This window comes from Gekko japonicus, unplaced genomic scaffold (genome assembly GCF_001447785.1).
Source record: "Gekko japonicus isolate JY-2015 unplaced genomic scaffold, Gekko_japonicus_V1.1 scaffold1488, whole genome shotgun sequence".
Classification (NCBI taxonomy): Eukaryota; Metazoa; Chordata; class Lepidosauria; order Squamata; family Gekkonidae; genus Gekko; species Gekko japonicus.
This window is the reverse complement of record NW_015167094.1, coordinates 430,975-446,356: the sequence shown is the minus strand read 5'-3', so window position 1 is coordinate 446,356 and position 15,382 is coordinate 430,975.

Below are 15,382 nucleotides of genomic sequence, written 5' to 3'. Positions count from 1 at the left end.
TCATTAGCATAATAGGCCACACCAACAGCAGGAACTCATTAGCCTATTAGGCCACACCCCTGACAGCACATTAGCACATTAGGCCACATCCCCATGTTACCAGAAGTGTGGTCATCCAGCCACACCCACCTTTTGCTTCTTATTCTGTTTATCTTGTTTGTTGTCAAAACCCAGGGCCTTTTTTTTGTAGCAGGGACTCCTTTGCATGTTAGGCCACACACCCCTAATGTAGCCAGTCCTAATGAGTTTCTGCTGTTGGGTGTGGCCTATTATGCTAATGAGTTCCTACTGGGCGTGGCCAACTTGGGAGCCAGCCGGAACTCCGTTCCTGTGCGTCCCTGCCCCAAAATAGCCCTGGACGTACCTATGATAGAGGTCCGGAGGAGAATCTCAGTGAATACATTTGAATACATTTCAGGGGCTAGATTATTAGGTCGGCAGTCACGCCGCCACCTACAGTGTAGCATGCACGTCTGCTTAGATCATTTCCCCATGTGCTCTGGCACTTCCCGTATGTATATTTTATAAGAAGACTCTCTCTTAAACAGCAAACAAATAATACTGAAAAATCCAGGTCGGCTCATTTTAGAGATGTCTCTCTGTTGCTTTGGTTCCTTCTTCGTGACAAGGGCACTGTTGTAGTATTTCCCCCCACACACTATTTCTTCCAGTCCCCAGACGTCGAACGACTTTCAAAAGCGCTCCCTCCACTTCCAAAGCGAGCCAGGACAGAGAGCTTGTTGGAGACGATTACACAGTCCTGTGAAACTAGAACCGGTGGAAGCAGCTTAGGTAAAACCCAGATTTCGTTTTACTCACTAGATAGAAAAACACTGAATCCAATGGATCCACATTTTACCTTTACCAGCAGCATGTTCAGATATAAGGGCTTGGATCCGAAACCTTGCTTCTGTTGAGGAGTCGGTTCCTTATTCCCAGCTCTCTGTTCATTCCTTATTTGTGACTTATTCATGAATTTAACCCCAAACAATCTTTGGACCACTCCAAATGACATATTCCCACACTCTGATGACTGTTCCCTGAAAGAGGACATACAGGGCGATTTCGCACTAGAGCTGCCTCGCGGCGCAGCCGCCGTTTGCCCTGACACAAATATGTCAATTTCACACCCGAAGCTGCAGGGCTGCATTTTGACTCGCGGCTTCGCCCGATTTCCTCTGCAGTTTCGTGATCCTGGTTTTTGAGGATCACGAAACTGCGAAGGAAATCGGGCGAAGCCGCGGGTCAAATGCAGCCTCGCAGCCTCGGGTGTGAAATTGACAAATAGTGTCGGGGCAAACGGCGGCCGCGCCGCGAGGCAGCTCTAGTGCGAAATCGCCCACAGTGATGTAGCCTGGCCACAGTGTCCACTTGTGTGATTGTCCTGGGGGCTCCCCACTGTGGAGTAACCGGCACAAGACCCAGGCTTTGGACCAGGAAATAGCAGATGTCCCCTCGAAGGGGAGAATCCCCTGAATGTGGGGGTGTATGATTTATGGTGGTTCAAGCCTCATTTTGGGGTTCAGAGCTTTCAAACGCTCCTCAATGTTTTTGGTTGAATTCATGAATAACTCACTGGAGAAGACCCTGATGCTGGGAAAGACTGAAGGTCAAAGAAGACGGGGGCGGCAAAGGATGAGATGGTTAGACAGTGTCATCGATGCAACGAACATGAAGTTGAGCCAACTTCAGAGGGAGGCGGAAGACCGGAGGGCCTGGCGTGATCTGGTCCATGGGGTCGCGAAGAGTCGGACTCCACTGTGCGACTGAACAACAACAGCAACAAAAGGAACTGGGAATAAGGAACAAGCTTCAGCCTCCTTTCAAGTCGCAGGAACAATCATCTGTCGCAGAGTGTTTCCCCCCAGCACTAGATGCTTCTGCTTATACAAGACCAGTGTCTTTAATGAGCTGAGAAATACCTAGCGCCAGAGAGACGTGCTCCACAGTGGAGGATCACCCCACAACTGATATAGTGTCATTCTGGCTAACACAGTCTTCAGGCCCAAGTGTGGTTTCCCACTGGAAACCCTCCATTACTTTAAATGCAGGGGAGGAGCAGACTCTCCCACTGAGAACTGAAACCCATGGACAATGCAGCCCTTCCCTATTCTGGGGTGTGGTAGTCTTCTCTTTGGGGCAGGGCAATCAACCAGAACCCCGACCTGGATGGCCCAGGCTGGCCCAGTCGCATCAGATCTAGGAAGCTAAGCAGGGTCGGCCCTGGTTAGTATTTGGATGGGAGACCGCCAAGGAATCCCAGAGCCACTGCTCAGAAGGCGGCAGTGGCAAACCACCTCTGTTAGTCTCTTGCCTTGGAAACCCGGCGGGTCCACCCTAAGGCTGTGGTCACACACACGGAATAATCCACTTTCAGTGCACTTGCCCACTGGATTTTGCCAGTTCGCACAGTAATCACACTGAAAGTGGATTGAAAGTGGATTATTTCGTGTGTGTGACCGCAGCATAAGTCGGCTGCGACTTGATGGCACTTTCCACCACCAGTTAACCGTGCAACTTGGATACAATTTGTTGGAGAACTCACCAGCTGCGTGTTGCATTGGCTGAACAGTGTAGGAGGTCTACGCTGCCCCTGAGAAACAGCCCGTACCTTCATAACCAGTGTTCCCCCTAAGCTGAGTTAGTGTGAGCTAGCTCACAGTTTTTTAGCCTCCGGCTCACACATTTTTTGTCTTAGCTCAGGAAGGGGGGCTCCGGAGCCAACTAATTTATGCAGTAGCCCAATTGCTCGCTCCCAACCTTAATGCCAATAGCTCACAAAGTAGAATTCTTGCTCACAAGACTCCACAGCTTAGAGGGAGCATTGTTCATAACTGGACCATATCCCATTTAGAAAACTTAAACCTCCAGTCTGATAGGAGTGCCTCATCTACCAAACTACAGCCAAGATGGAGACTTGAGCCTCCTCAGGTGACTTCCAGACTGAGGCAAAAAGAGATTCTGACTTCCTTACAGCTTGTCCTGTTATCTTGATTGCGACAGAACGGCCCTTGGCCAGCTCCTCCGATACTCACCAATCCCTCCTTAGACAAATCAAGACAAATCCCTCGTGGTAAACCCAAGACAAAAAAGGGGGAGGAAAAAACTTCAACCCGGCAGGACCAGGTTCGTGAGTTTTCAGGATACAGATTGAAAACTTCATTTCCCTCTTAAGAGTTCCGGCACCTCTTTTTTAACAAAAACAAAAGCCCAGTTTATGTGTGTGTTTGTGTGTGTAAGCACAATTTTAATTCATATTGCATTGTTAAAAAAAAAAAAAATTAAACCAGACCCTTTTCAGCCTAACGGCCTCCCTCAGTAGTACAGATAAATAAATAAAATACACACCATGAAGTATAGTCAGGCACAATTAAAAATACACCAGTTCTCACCTGAGACTAAAAAACGCTTCACAAGAAGTAAGGGCAATTTTTAATTAAATAAGTCCCTATTTTTGGGATGCATCAGGGCCATTAAAAGTCATTTTTAAATTGAAGGTATTCCTGGTCCTAAGATTTGTATACTCAAGGTCAGAGGAACTTGTAACTCTATGGTATGTATGTATCCACATGCAGGAAATTGCTTCTTGCATGTGGACAAATGCATACCATATAGTTACCAAGAATAATCTGTTTTATAAATACTATTTTAATAACTTTAGAATAACTTTAATTAAGGGGTATTTCTATTATTTGTATTAAATATAAAATAATTTCAAGGATTCCCCCTGACAAAACCTGTACAGCGAAACGCATAGGGACTTTGTGTTATAAATCAGTCATCTATCACCTGGCATTTTTTCCCCTTTTTGTCCTGATGAATCCCGAAAATGAAGAGAGACTTGTTTAGTTAACAAATTGTCCTTCTTGTGAAGTGTTCCTTAGGCTCAGGTCAGAGCGGATGTATTTTTAATTTATCTGTACCACTGAGGAAGGCCAAAACGCATCTAGTTTTAACAATTTTTTTACCAATTAATATGAATTAAAGTTGTGATATATATATAGATATACATACACATATGTCAACCCATTACTATTTGTTTTCTTAAACCCTTTGTGGTGACTTCCTCAAGGGTTCCAGGTACCTCAAAAACAGCTCTTCATGTACACGAATGTCATTATGGGGTTAACTTGTATTCCTAGTTTGCTATTGTTTAGACTGACCTGGAAGGGATACCTGGCACTGAGCCAATGGGGAATTAGCCCGGGAAAAGTAACTTCTACTTTGATGCAGATTGGTCATTTGTTTCAGGTTTCAGGTGACTTCCTTTCTAGGGGTCAAGAAGAAGGAGAGAATTTCTCCATTACGTGTGTGCTTGTTTTGTCTGTAGGCAGCATAGAAATGTAGCTCTTAGTGTTATGTTGATTTGTAGTAATCCCGTGAACCCTTTTCCCTTAGAATAAAGTATTTTAAAAGGCAAAGAAATCTCTTCTTTCCAATAGAGCAAGATCCATCTAATAGTCTAAGTATTAAACAATTTTTGACTATTTTACAACACCAGGTACCTCAAAAACAGCTCTTCATAGACACGAATGTGTACACTGGTAGGCGGTGGTATAAATTCGGATGTAGAATGATGAGAACAGCTCAGATCGGGGTTGCCAAGAAATACCCTTCATTATAGTTGCCATATTAAATGAAAAACAATGACCTTACTCCTGCAAAGCAATGTACTGAGAAACCGGAGGGGGGGGTCTGAGCCCCAAATTTCTCTCTCACTGGCTGCGAAGTGTTGAGAAAGACAACCAGCAGGTCCCGTCCCATCTGCTGTGTCCGAGAATTTCCCCATAATAAAGTGGAACCCTGAAAACAACTTCATTCCATGACGTTATCACTCTTAACTAGTGTTCCCCTGTATCATTCTCAGAAAGATCTCTGGTTTCTTTTTTTAAATAAATTTTATTTAATGCCTTCTCAAAGCACAATACCACCAATATCGGGAAAGGTGCACAGAAATACATAGTCTGTTGGCGAAACATAAGAGAGGCACTTAGACACATCAACAGAGGTCTCTATGTAGAGCTGCATGTTCTTGCTTTATCAAAATATAAGCCACTTATCTCTCTCCAGAAATGCAAAGCTGCTCACTCTCAAAAGAACATTCTGATGACCTCTTTAATCTCTCGTGGATTTCTTCAGTCCGTGCTGAAATCTATCCGGACCCCCCTTCACTAGGTAAAGTGTCCAGCAGGGTGGCTGGAAAAGGCAGATATACTTGTGTGGTACAGTGAGTTAGTGTTGGCCTAGGGTCTGGGAGGTCTAGAATACTGAAATATGCGCTTGAATTGATTGAACACAGCAACACAGCAGTCTGGGTGAGACTGTACATAAGATTATATCAACATGCTTTCAGAAGCAGTGCTTTATCAATATGCACATCAGTTAAAATGCACATCAGGGATCCTGATGCAGCCATCCATCGCATCCTGCCATGGTTGGGGATTTTTTTTGTAGTGTTTTATCAGTGCACACATGCACATCACTGTGGGGAGGGGATGCACATGACCCAAAAGGACTGAAAGCTGCAGAAAATTGTACGCGCTCCAATTTTTGGAGTGAGTTCTAGAACCCTCTTCCCCAAATTAAAACCAGAAGCAAGAGCTGAGCATTCTGCAGGGTGAACTTCCAGAATGAAGAAACAGAGAAGCAAAAATGCATTGTCCCTACTCAAGGTGCCAATGAATAGAGTAGCTACCCACAGTGTGCGGTTACCCACTGGATAAAAATCAGGGAGAGCCCAGTTCAGCACAGAACTTCAGCCTGGGGGCAAGAGGGGACTTCGGCTTTCCCCTCCACGTCATTTTCCCAAGCTGAAACAGCACCGGGTGTGTGTGGGAGGGAATCATTTCCCCCATTTCGGCAGCTGCACATGCACAGAATGCTTTAAAAAGTGTAATGTCTAGTTTGGCCCTGGGCATTCTATTAGAGGAGAGCACCTGGGAAGCTTAGGGGGTATTGCCGTATGTGCTCTATTTGTAGATATACAAGCGGTGCTCCTGGAGGCAAGCAGACACTCCCACAAGGCAGGAAAACTCAAAATCCTGTGTCGGGTCTCCAGAGGGAGGCTGGCACACCACGGGGCTCCATCCTCGGCCCCCTCACAGGTTATTGTTATTTATTAACTTTCTGGATCGCCCAATCCCTGAATACACAAGGCTCTGAGCAATTTACAACAGGTTAAAAACAATTAGAGCTGCAGAGGCTCAAGTGGTTAAGACGCTGAACTGCAGGCTGTGGAAGGTCGGTAGTTCAGCAGTTCGAGACCCGGGTGCCGCATGATGGAGTGAGCTCCCATCTCTAGTTCCAGTTCCTGCCAACCTAGCAGTTCGAAAGCAAGAAATTGCAAGTAGATAAATAGGTACCACGTCGGTGGGAAGGGAACAGCGTTCCGTGCGCCTTGGTGTTTAGTCAGGCCGGCCACATGGCCACGGAAACGTCTTCGGACAGCACTGGCTCTTCAGCTTTGAAACGGAGATGAGCACCGCAACCCTAGAGTCGGATTCGACTGGCTTTCAAACAAGGGAACCTTTACCTTTACCTAAAAACAATGCAAAATTACAAATGAAAACCAACAGATCGTATGTTCTTAATTCATTATCTCCAGACGGTGTCCATAATTTAATCTAAAAGCTACTCTGGGCTGTTCTTCTGTCTCGTGGGCAGGTTAAGGAGGAAGCCGAAGCAGGCAGAATGGAAGAGAGAAAAGAGGGTGCCAGCTATGATGGGAAACCGTTGCCATCCTCAGCCAAACCTCTGGTGGAACATCTCTGCCTTACAGGCCCTGCGGAACGGCATTAAGTCCCACGGGGCCCTGATGGAAGTTGGCAGAGAGTTCCACCAGGTCGGAGCCAGGACCGAGAAGGCCCTGGCTCTGGTCAAGGGCAGCTGGCTATCTTTGGGGCCAGTGAATCTTTGTTGCCAAGTTCAGAAATGCTGTTCCTCAGGGTCTAGCGAAAGACCCAGGAGACCTGTGTGTGACTGATGCCAGCACATTAGCTAACGTCAGTCTGCAAAAGAAACCCCTTTCCTGCCACTTCATCTGAGCCCCATTGGCAGGTAAAGTCTCCTTTGGCAGAATGTAAAAGCAACCTGAAGCTGGAAGTGAGATTTTTTAAAAATAAAACAGAATTTTTTCCTTAATATTCACCCAGGAGAAAGCCAAGAACAGTGCAGAGTCCAAAAATTCCTTCCTTTTCCTTGGCTCCCTTCTGTTTGCCTGCACAAGAACTGTAGAACCGCGCCGATAGAGAAATCACCTCTCTTTTCTTGCTCTTCAGACGAAGGGGACAATTTATTGGGGTCTTTCTTCAAGCCAAAACTCCCGTCTCTGCTGGTGAACGCTGCAGGATTCCCGAGACGAGGGAAGGTGAAATTGCCCTCCTCCATACAGGGATGCAAGCCCGAAGCTGTATACAAGAAGAAGGTAAACCCCCTTCCCGCCTCGAATTCTGACCACAGCTGCGAAAGAAACTGTGAGCCTACAGTGCAAGTTATCACATTTCTAATTATTCTAATGATAACCCACTACTCTTTCACATAACAGCCTGTGATAGCCAAAACTGGTGTGAAGTAGTTACCCATTCGACATCCACTCATCCAGTAATCTCTGTTCTCACATTTTGCAAGATTTTTTTAGTTAGTGCTTCAAAAAAAACCCTGAAAATGCTAATGACAGTGGGACCAAAAAAGACATTCTTAAAAATGAGCTTCTGCCTCTGGCATTCATTCAGAATCATGTTCCGCCTGTTAAAATATCTGCAACTTGTGAATGCCTAAAAGTAGCAGCTGATGTATTTCCTTTGGTTGATTTTCATTAGTGGGTTCGGTGGGTGACTTCCCAGTTCTCAGCCAGCGTTACCAATCCATATTAAAAGTATGTTTGCGCTGTTTTATGATCAGCAAAGATGTCAACTTCTGTAAGTTCTTACAGTGGCAGTAAGTTCCCTTTAAAGAGGCTATATATTGAATTTCAGATTTCAGGACTTTAAAAAAAAAGTTCCCAATCAAAATAATCCATCTTTAGACATTATAAACATCAATTTGATCCTGCTTTCTCTGTTTCTAATTACTCTCTCCTACGTGTTAAGAACAACGATCCTGTTTCCGGGAAAGTCAACACGTCTTCTATAGCGAAAGCGTCACAACTGCTGTCCTGCTTCCTTCTCATCCCACCAAAGGTGGCGTTTGGGGTTCTCAAGGAAGGCTGCACTTACACCACCACGGTGGTCCTGAAGAACGTTGGCGTGGATTACTGCAGGTGCGTGTTGGTTATCAGTTAGTGGGAGCCCACCAGTCCGTTCCATTTTGCAGTGGCACAGGTAGGAGGCACGAGAGGCAGGTGGAGCGATCGGTGAGTCCCGAGCCTGTATTTCGCGTTGGTGCCGAGTTGGCCCACGACAGATCATTCCTTGTCCTGTCATGTATGCTGGGCACAGCTAGGTTTGAGTCCAGCAGTACCTGAGAGATCAATCAGATTTTCAGGGTATGAGCTTTTGTGAGTCAGCGCTCCCTTCATCAGATATGGCATCCGACGAAGGGAGCTTTGTCTTCAAAACGTATAACCGATGCTCCCTCTAAGCTGTGGAGTCTTGTGAGCAATGATTCTACTTTGTGAGCTACCGGCATTAAAGTTGTGAGCGGGCGATTTGGCTGCTGCATAAATTAGTTTGCTCTGGAGCCCTCCTTCCTGAGCTAAGACAAAAAAATGTGTGAACCGGAGGCTAAAGAACTGTGAGCTAGCTCACACTCAGTCAGCTTAGAGGGAACACTGCTTATAACCCGAAAATCTTGTTGGTCTCTCAGGTGCTACTGGACATGAACCTAGCTTTTCTACTGCAGGCCAACACAGCTACCCACCTGAAACTATTTGCAGGATAGTTTCTCCCCACTCAGTGTCAGGAGTAGGACTTGGCTACTAAAGTGAGAGCTCGGGCGAGACTAAAGCAGATCATGAGCACTGAAGGTGGAGTTCTGAGAGATGCGACTGAATTTGAACCGTTGATTATAAAACAAAAAGAGCATTTACTACAAAGGATATGTCAGAGTTTACTCCAGTAGAAAACAGAAGATGAAACTAGTGAAAAAATGTACGGTTAAGTGGATGCAAACCTTTAAAGAACAGATGTCTATGCAACAATGGGAACGATTATCACGACTTCAGGATTATTCCTGTCCAGAAAACGCACCAATTTCACAGTCCTCAACAGGACGGGAGGAAAGTGGCGATAGAGGACGCAGCAGGTCCCACTGAGGCAAGCCAGTTCCAGGGTCGCCTGGAGGGGAGGCGCCCGCTAGAAGACGAAAATAAAGTTTTTCCCGCCTTTTTGTCCTCCCCCTCCCCCGTGACGTTCTAACAGTCTCCCCGCGCGCTCCGCAAACTCCAGCCAACTTAGGGAAGGAAGGGGACAGGACAGATGGAGCCTCCCGCCAAGGGCGGGGCCCAGAGTCAAGGAGCCAATGAGGAGCCTGGCAGATAAAAGAAAGGCGGTGCTTCCAATGAAAACCAAGGGGGAAAGGACGGAGGCGGGACTCCAGCCGCTAATCGAACACTCTGACTGGCCAATATTTGCGACGACGGCATCTCTGCGGAAGTCGAGTTTGAAGCCGCGGGGGTGCCCGTGCCAGTAGCTGAGGGCAGGATATGCCCTCCAGTGCATCCTTCCAATATTAAGCCGCGCCCCCGACGCCTTCCAGGGCTGATGCAGTGTGGCAGGGAGGTGTGGAGACTCTGGCTTGTCCATCAGTCACGGGGCTGTAGCTAGGGAATTGTGGGGGGGGGGGGGGGGGGATATCAAATTTACAGTCAGCCAGACATTGAGAGAAAATTGGTACAAAATGTTTTTTAGATGGTATAGAACTCCAAAGGACAGTTGAGAAAGCAGATGAAGACGACAAAGGAAAATGCTGGAAATGTCAAGACATTTCTTCATTCCTTCACACTCTTCTAACATTTTTGGTAATTTGTTAGGCAGAACACCTAATAACGTGCTCTTAGTTTCCTCTGGGTATTTAAACTTTAATACGTTCTGCATTTTTCAGTGTATTCCTTTCCGAAATCTTTCTGCTTTTTTCCAAGTCCCCCACATATGAAAGAAGGCTCGTCTGTCTTGACACTGGACACTATCACCAACTTCACCTAATGGGCCTGTGTTGGTCTCACTGTCTGCACCAGGTGCATCACAGATAGGCTGTGGTGACCTGAAATGTGGGGATGGTGCAGGGGGAGGAAAAGGGTTTAAAAAAACCTGGGGGGGGGGGGGACAGTTGCCACCAGTAGCAGAGATTGTGATACGGCCCTGCTGCTCATCAGATTATGCTCACAGTCTAAGACGCTGCCAAAAAGAAACTTCTGGAGGAAAGGTAACCTTGGGTCAGTCACAAGCTCTGGCACAGCTGTCCTTGAAAAAGAGCAGTTTGTGTCAGAGCTCTCTCAGCCCCACCCACCTCACAGGGTGTCTGTTGTGGGGAGGGGAAGGGAAAGGAGATTGTAAGCTGCTCTGAAACTCCAAGTGAAGGGCGGGGTATAAATCCAATCTCTTCTTCTTCTTCTCTTCTTCTTTCTTTCCTGAGGTAGCAATGCCAAATGGGTTGATGGCCGTGTTCCCTCTAAGCTGAATTAGTGTGAGCTAGCTCACAGTTTTTGAGCCTCCGGCTCACACCTTTTTGTCTTAGCTCAGGAAGGATGGCTCCGGTCCAGAGCAAACTAATTTATGCAGTAGCCGAATCACCTGCCTGCTCACAACTTTAATGCTGGTTGCTCAGAAAGTAGAATTTTTGCTTACAGGACTCCACAGCTTAGAGGGAACATTGCTCCAGAGCAAACTGATTTATGCAGGGGCCCAATCGCTCGCTCACAACTTTAATGCCAGTGGCTCACCAAGTAGAATTTTTGCTCACAAGACTCCGCAGCTTAGAGGGAGCACTGGTTGAGGGGGTCGTGCACAGAGACAAACGTTTCAGATAGAGGTGGCTTTTGGAATGGTTACATTCCAGATTGAGGACTCTTCAGTGAAACAGAAAAGGCAAAGAGAAATGAAAGCAGAAGGGCATTCGCACTGGGACTGGAGACGGAGACGGTGACGTGCTCTGGATGGCCCCAGGCTAGCCTGATCTCAGGAGCCAAGCAGGGTCAGCCCTGGCTAGGGCTCGGATGGGAGACCACCAAGGAAGCCCAGGGTCATGTCGCAGAGCCAGGCCACGGTGAACCACCTCTGAACGCCTCTCGCCTTGAAAACCCTACAGTGTCGCCATGAGTCGGCCGCGACTTACCAGCCCTTTACACAGAAACACCTGTGATGGCAGAGGAGAGCAGAGAAAAGCAAAGCATAGCAGGAAAAGAGGCCCATGGGGGTTGCCAAGTCCCCGCGGCGCTGGAGCGGGGGACTCCAGCGCTGCTCTGGGAGTACGCGCGAGTGCGCCGCAACCACGTCACCCGGAAGTGACGTGATCACGTTGGGCACGGTGCCCATCTGAAGAAAAACCATAGAGTTTTCCCTCGGATGACCGTGGCCCCGCCCCCGACGTGATCACGTCACTTCCGGGTGACGTACACGTCACGTGCTTTGGGGGTGGGGTTCCCCCGGGGCCCGATCCGTCGGTGGAGGGTAACAGGCCACTCAGGGCGGGGGTTTCCCCGCCCCCTGGGGGGACTTGGCAAGCCTAAGGCCCCTGCTCCTGGAGGGAGGCGTGTCCATATGGAGCCAAAGGGCCCCAGGGTTCCTGCTCATCCAAAGAACATCAAGCCCTAAAATTAATTAACCTTCTGGGAAAGCGGGAGCCGATAATATAGACACACAAACAGAATTGGTCCTCCACTTTCCTGTCCTCCCTGCCCAGTTAGGTGCACACAGATCAATTTCTCCTGTTTCTTGACAGGTTTCGGGTACAGCAACCGCCGCCCTCTACTGGACTGCATGTGACCTACCTTCCGGGACCCGTAAGTCACAGACCAGCTTGGCTGGGCTATTCTTCCCCAGGCCCCAGTGTGTCAGGGCATTGCCCAAGAGGAGGTTCCAGCATTTAAGTCACCTGCATTAGTAGAAGCAGTTCAGAGCCAAATTCAGTGGCTCCTGTTCCAAGTGGAATTTCCCTGCGGGGCACCAGGAGGAAGGGTGGGATTGCCAGCCATTTGCTGGCAACCCCCAGGATGGTGGGACGGGCATGGCGATGCACACACTGAGCTGGAAGTGATGTCAGGCCCCTTTTCTATGGATTTCCCAAATCCCTACGGTGAAAACCATAGAAGTTTGGGGGATTCCATGTTCAGACAGTGCTGGCTCTTTGCCTTGGATACGGAGATGAGCACCGCCCCCTAGAGTCAGATTCGACTAGCTTTCAAGCAAGGGAAACCTTTACCTTTAAGGAAAGCCCCATGTGAAACCAGTTTTAACACTGACCATCTCCCAAGGCCATTCTGTTGTTTTGACTTGTAAAACAAAGAGTTTCGTACCAGCCTTTGGGGAGAAAGTAGGCAGAGCAGGTACATGCGGTACCTAGGGCAGTGGTACAACCCTTGTCACACCACAACACATACACGCTACAAGAAGATGGGGGTACACAAAGTAGATAGTAGGGAATCCTAGGCATTTGTGAACTCAAGACTCCGCCTGAAATCTTTCTTCCATCACTTTTAAGGAGAGAATTAAGAACCTGGGAAGGGGGTATCCAACATTTTTAAACTGAGTTGCTTCCCCCGTCTTTCCTAGGTGGCTGCTGGACTGCAGACCAAACTGGAAATCGAGATCTATGCCATGGCCATTGGGCTGGAAGGGGACCGGGGCACGGGTGAGATTCGCCACCCCATTGAAATCCACACAGAGACCGAAACCCTCTTCTTGCCCGTGGAGGCAAATATCCTTTTGCAGCCTCTCTCTTTCTCCCTCAGCCTCTCTCTTTCCTGCAGCTCTCGCTAGTTATGGTGGGGAGAGGTAGGGCCAGTCTTCGGGCAGTGCCAAACCGGCCCTCCCCCTCCCCACCATAACTAGCGAGAGCTGCAGGAAAGGGATAACAAAGAGACCGGTCGCCAGTGGTCTACGAAGTTCCCAAGCAATTTGAAATATTATGCGAAAGCCTTTGGCTGAAAGTGACTGAGCAACGGCGGGAATGAAGTGCATAAAATCATGCGTGATGTGGAAAGAAGGGAACAGGAGGACACCTTTGCACCGTGCATAGTTGACTTGTGGAATTATCTGCCCCAAGGGGAGGTGACAGCCACTGGCTGAAACGGGTTGAAAGGGGGAACTGGGAAACTTCACAGAGGATGGATCTGCCATTGTCTGTTATCCAGAATGATGCCTCTTCGTTCTGAGGCAATGTAGAGCTGTACACCAACTTGGGGCCGGGGGGGGGGGCACAACCAAGAGGGAAGGATGGCTGTTTTTGTCTCCATAAGTATCTACAGGCCATGGTTGGCAGAGGGATGACGGGTAAGATACCATCTTGGGGTCTGATTTGGCAACACTTCAAAAAAATCATTTGGGAGGGGGGAAAAGCAAATCGGGTTCATTCCTAGTACTAAACACTGGCCTGATCTGAAAGTTTCTCTCTGTCTCCAAAAGAAGTCTGAAAAGAGTTTCACATGAGAAGACATAGGGCTGCCACTCAAAATCGCAGCCCCAAGTTGAGTTTTCCTCTCTCCTCAGCTGAAAGCTTTGCTTTGCAGACTAAAGGGCGTCTCCAGGTAGCAGCTGTTGGAGCGTGACACAGGATTAAGCCAGGTCATCCGGACTGTGGACTTTCTTACAGTGGTACAACTACAGAATGCGATGGTTAGAGAAGAACAGTGTGACAAGGGGACAGGCTAAAACACATCACAGGATGTTGAGCAACAAGACACCAAGCTACTTGCACCATTGCTTGGGAAGCAGTGGCAGCAGCCCTTCTCACATACCTCCGTTCCAAACTTGGCCTCCGAGTGTGCATCAAAAACCCCGCACGTGGCCATAGATGGATGAGGAAGATGTTTCTATAAACGCAGTGGATCTCCCGGGTTTGCAAGAAAATCCAATATTTTGCCAACAGATCTTATGAGCAGGGGTCATTTCCTAGAAAAAGAGGTGCAGGAGCTCATTTGTATAACTCATTTGCATATGCCACACCCCCTGACAAAGGGCAGGCATGCAAGCATGCCAGGGTTCCCTACCTGATCTTCTCCAAGTGCTCCGCGGCTGCAGGGCACCTAGAGAAGATCGGGCAGGAAACCCAGGCATGTTTAGAAAGCCTTTCTCTCCCTTCCCCATCTGGGGAAGGGAAAGAAAGGCATTTAAATCCCCCCTTTCCCCTGAGTTTCTCCGGAAAAGAAAAGAGGCTCGGGGGAAAGGGGGGGTATGTCTGCCAGCCTCCCCTTCCCTTCTCCAGCCAGCCTGCCATGGCGGGCTGGCTGGAGAAGGGGAGGGCAGGGCAGGGAGGCAGACATGCATGCATTCCCTGCCCGATTTTCTCCAGGTGCCCCACAGCTGTGCGGCACCTAGAAATCAGGCAGGAAACCGAGGCATTTAAATCCCCCCTTCCCCCAAGTTTATCTGCAAAAGCGGAGAGGTTCAGGGGAAAGGGGGGCATATCTGCCCGCCTCCCCTCCCCTTCTCCTGCGGGGGGGCTGTCCTGGGCTCCTTACTGCTGGAGCGCCATTCCGCCACACTCCAGCAGGAAATGCCCCCTGCTTATGAGACTACAGGGCAAGGTCAGGGCTGGCATTATGGGGTTGCCTAGTATTCCCCACACAACAGCTCTCATACCATGGTTCAAATCAGAAACCGTAAGACTGGGAGGGGTCGAGGAGGCAGAATGAAAAGATGGGGATGGAGTGAATGGTGAGAGAGGGAGGCCACAGTGGCTGACAGCCCAAAGGGGCTGAAAGGAGGGTGGAAAGGCAATCGAAGGGAGAAGGCAGCAGCTCAGGGCGACAGAACATAGAAACTTTAGGTGGGAGGGAGGGAACAAACTAGAGGAGGTGGGGATGAGACCCAGAGCAAACGAGAGAGAAACAGGGAAAGTGAGATCAGTGTTGGGCAGAGGAAATGAGATTTCTGCTCTCCCGGGACACTTAACACTCTTCAGTAGACACCAAGAAGATGAGGCCATCCATCATAGAAGCCACTCCCCTCCCCCCCCATCATCCGCAGGAAAAAGAGTTTGGAGAATTTTGCCCTTGGCACTGTAGACTTTGTGGGTTCAATAACAACACAACACAACAGATCTATTGAAGCTTACTGACTAGGCTGTCTGTCAGCTCTCTCTCTGTACCAAACCGTTTTCTGACAGACTGTCAGCAGTGCTTTATTCAGAGCAGGCTCACACACATTTCTCCCCCCTTTCCTGTCCAGTGAAAATGTTACAAACAGTAAAAAGACTCTAAGCTAGAAATCACAGTGTGTTTCACAGAATG